At 39.6% G+C, this 4,375-nt stretch overlaps 1 pseudogene; it reads right to left on the reverse strand.

Moving 5' to 3' along the window:
* Positions 1–1,842: 1,842 nt before the first annotated feature.
* On the reverse strand, positions 1,843–2,237 carry LOC142451036 (ATP synthase F(0) complex subunit g, mitochondrial pseudogene; annotated as a pseudogene).
* Positions 2,238–4,375: the final 2,138 nt, after the last annotated feature.

Consider the following 4,375-nt stretch of genomic DNA (forward strand, 5'->3'; position numbering starts at 1 on the left):
TAGCAAGCAAGGTTGTGTCATCTGCATATCCCAGGTTTTTTATAAATCTCCCGTTAATTCTGATGCTGAGTTATTCCTTGTATAATCCATGATGATTTGCTCAGCATACAGATTGAATAAGTACGGTGAGAGGCTGCAACTTTTCCTTTTAAACCATGCAGTAGTCCCTTCTTCTGTTTGCACAACGACTTCTTGTTCCATGCAAGGGTTCTGCAGAACAATGTAGGGTTCCTCGTAAGGATATCCAGTGTTGTTATAGCCCACACAGTTAAATGATTTAGCATGGTCAAGAAAACACAAGTAAATATCTTTCTGGTTTTCTCTGCTTTCAGACAAGATCTGTATGACATCAGCAATGATATACTGTGTTCCACATTCTCTTCTGAATCCCTGTCAATGTACTGCTACAACCACGGCTGGATGATTTTCAGCACAATTTTACTTGCATGTGATATCAATGATATTGTTCTATAACTTGAGCCTTATGCTAGGTCACCTTTCTTTGGAATGGGTGCAAACATGGATCACTTCCAGTCAGTTGGCCAAGTGGCTGTCTTCCAAATTTCCTGGCCTTGACGAGTGAGTGCTTCCAGTGCTTCATCAGCTAATTGAAATATTTCTGTTGGTATTCCATCAATTCTTGAAGCCTTGTTTTTGGCTAAGGCTTTCGGTGCAGCTTGGACTTCTTCCTACACTACCATTTTGTAAGACAAAGGTTCTCAGTGTTGACCAGTTCTTTGTGATACAGTGATGCAGTGACTCTGAATATTCTTTCCATCTCCTTGTGATACTTCCTGTATCACTTAATATTTTGCCCAGAGAGTTTTTCATATTGCAACTTGAGACTTGAATTTTTTTTTGAGTTCTTTCAGTTTATGATATGCTGAGTGTATTATTCTTTTTTGATTATGGAACTCTGGGTTTTTGTTCATTTCATTATATTATTTTACTTTGTCTTCTCAAGCAGCCCTTTGAAATTTTCTATTCAACGCTTTGACTTCATCATTTCTTCCATGTGCCTTAGCTCCTCTATGATTTAGAATAAGTTTCTTTGACATCCACTTTGATCTTTTCTTTCTTTCCTGTATTTTTATGTGGTTGGAAAAAGGTATTTTTGATGAAGAGGTTGTTGGTCTTACAAATTCTGTCATTCAACCCTGCAATTCCTTTTCTATCACCAAGGTCAGTTACAAACTATTATTCTTCCTCTTTGTTTTCAGCTTTACATTCCAACTACTAATCATTAATGCATCTTGATGACATGTTGGATCGATTTCAGATTTAAGAGTCTGGCAAAACTCTTCAACTTCTTTATCGTAATCTTTGGTAGTTGGTGCATACATTTGAATAATAGTTGCATTGATTGGATTTTGCTGAATTTTGATAGACATAATCCTATCACAGACAGCATTGTACTTTGAGGTAGATCTTTAAAAGTCCTTTTGATGATGAAAGCAAAGCCATTCCTCTTGATTGTTTCATCCCCAGTATAGTAAACCATATGATTTTTCTGATTTAAAATGGTTAATACCATTTCATTTCAGCTCACAAATGGCCAACTCTCTATTTTTATGCATCCCATTTCATTTCTTACAATTAAAAATTTTCCTAACTTCATACTTCATACATTCCAAATTTGGAATATTAATAGATATTTATAGCTTTTTCTTCTTTCAGGAGTGAAATAGGGGTGGTAATAAAGGGAGTCCTGTTGTGTCCTCTCCCCAGACTTATTCAATCTGCATAGTGAGCCAATCATCAGAGAAGCTGGATTATATGAAGAAGAATGTGGCATCAGGATTGCTCTTTTCTTTCCTATCTTTTTTTTTTTTTAGATGATCTATTTTATTAGAGTAGACTGATCACACATGGTCCAAGAAAACTCAAAGAGCAAACCAATATAACCAGATGTTAAAGACTGGTCTTCAAACATCATAGCCAATGATGCCTCGTTTGCCTATGATCTCGACAATATAAAACCACATCCACACTACAGTGGCCACCAAACTATTCAGCAGAGCTTCCTTAACTGTGAGCTGCTTGAAACGCCCAGTCCTAGCACTCTCGACTACTTTCTTCAGGCTCTGGATCGCTGCAGGGACCTCCGCAGGGGTCGGAGGAACCAGCTCCACCCTGGCAGAGTGCCAACATGTGGCCAGCCGAGGCTTCGAGTAAGTCACAGCAGCGTTCACCAGCCCCGGGGCCTTCTCCACCAAGTCACTGATAAACTGGGCCATGGTTCGAGGAGAGAAAGCCCGTGGCCCGAAACAGCCGGTTGAATTCTTTCCTATCTTTTAATGACCTTTTGCTCTCATCATGTGTGATGTTCTTGTTGTCATGCCACAGCTCATCAGGTCTTCTGTCAATAGTGTTCAATGTGCTACATCTGCCCCTGAGCTCTTGTAGAAATTCAGATGGCACAGACTCAAGATTGACTTTTGGCTTTTGTGGACTTGTTTTAACTTTCTTCAGCTTCAACCTGAACTTACATATGCACAACTGATGGTTGTTCCCCCAGTCAGCCCTTCTCCTGCTTTTAGCTGCTAATGTTGCGTTTCTCCATCATCTTGTTCCACAGATGTGGTCCATTTGAGTTCTATGTCCTCCATTTGGAGAAGCCCACTTGTATGGTTGCCTTTTGTGTTGGTGACAAAGGTATTTGTGATGAAGGAGTTAATAATCTTGCAAAATTCTATTATTCAGTTCTCCAATTTCATTTCTAAATCCAAGGCCATATTTTCCAACTTCTCTTTGTTTTCAACTTTTGCTCAGAAAAGTGAAGAACTTTGCTGGACATGGGGAAGGGATTGTAAAAGAGAGAAAGATCCAGTTCCCAGCCTCCCTACTAAGGAACACTCTGAGCTCACGGCCTTGGTTTAGGGAATTGTTAAGGCCGACCACTCTCCAACAGTTTTTCAGAAAAAAAGAAAACATTCATCACAAATTCAATGAGGCCAGAATTACTTTGATGTCAAAAGCAGACAAAGACATGGCAAAAGAAAAGGAAAGGCCAAGTTCTTTGATGACTATAGATGCAAATTTTCTCAACAAAAATTGGGAAACTGAATTAAGCAATATATAAAAAGTATTAAACACTATTGTTAGAACTTTCTGGAGATAGAGTTGCACCTCGGTCCTTGGCTCCGCGTGAGAAAGAATTCACGTGAAGCCTGGCTTGTGATCCAAGTGAGTTTAATGAGAGTTAGAAGAAGTTTCAGGTTTTACCCGGCACTCACAGGATTTCTCCCAACCATGCAGCCTGGCAGAGACTGCTCAGCGTCACGCAAAGATCTCTTTCCCTGAGACTCTATGTTAGATCTCTCCCAAGTACTCTGTCTCCAGACTCTAGGCTCCTGCCTTTTCAAGGATTCCACGGGAAGGCGTGGTGGACGACCCGTGGTTGACCCCCTTGGCTGAATTGAATTCACCTGGCCCAGGTGGGCCGATCCAGGTTTAACGCCCACCCACGCCCACCAGCGGGAAACCTTGGTCTCTGAACATGTGCAGTGCGCTGCCCTTTGTTCCTGCTCTTGGCTCTCTGGGTATGTGTCACTGGACATCCCATCCCTGCCCTATCTGCCTAACACTATGACTGTGTGAAATTTATCCCAGGAACAGAAGAATGGCTCAAAACAAAAAATAAATCAATATATAAGGCAACATACTAATAATAGAATGATTTTTTCAACTCACATGACTATCACAATTGTTGTACACACGGCATTTGGCAAAACCCAATACCCTCTCATAATAAAACAATAAACTAGGAACAAAAAATTTTTCTGGATATGATAAAGGTCATATATTAAAAACCCACACTTTATATCATTCTCAATTTCCCACTAATATTATGAAAAACAAAGATTTCCATTTTTACTACTTCTATTTAACATAGTATTGGAAATGATGACCAGAATAAGCAGACAAGAAATAAAAGGCATCTAAGTCAGAAAAAAGTGGTTATAGCTATTTGTGGATTTGTATAGGAAACCTTAAAGAATCTATTAGACCAGGGGATTATATTTAAAACTTCAAAAGTGACAAAGACAAAACAAAATCAATATCATACAGGCATAAGGATAGACATAAACAAGTGCATGAATGGGCTAGAAAAGCGAACCCCCAAAACAAAACAAAGATCCCAGAAATAATCCTTTACATATATGGTCAATTGAAAGGGTGCCAAGGTTGTTTAATGAGGAAAGAATAGTCTTTTTCCCCCCTTCTGAGAGTTCATTTTATTTAAAATGTGCATTTTATAATAATAAAAAAGAAATGGGTAGGGCGGCACAAGGCACCAACTCACCCAACCAAGTGGAGAGCACTGCTCACATCTCCACAGGGAAAGAGGGGCCAGACTTCAACCCAGTGCTCC

Source organism: Tenrec ecaudatus, chromosome 6, assembly GCF_050624435.1.
Source record: "Tenrec ecaudatus isolate mTenEca1 chromosome 6, mTenEca1.hap1, whole genome shotgun sequence".
In the NCBI taxonomy this organism is placed as follows: Eukaryota; Metazoa; Chordata; class Mammalia; order Afrosoricida; family Tenrecidae; genus Tenrec; species Tenrec ecaudatus.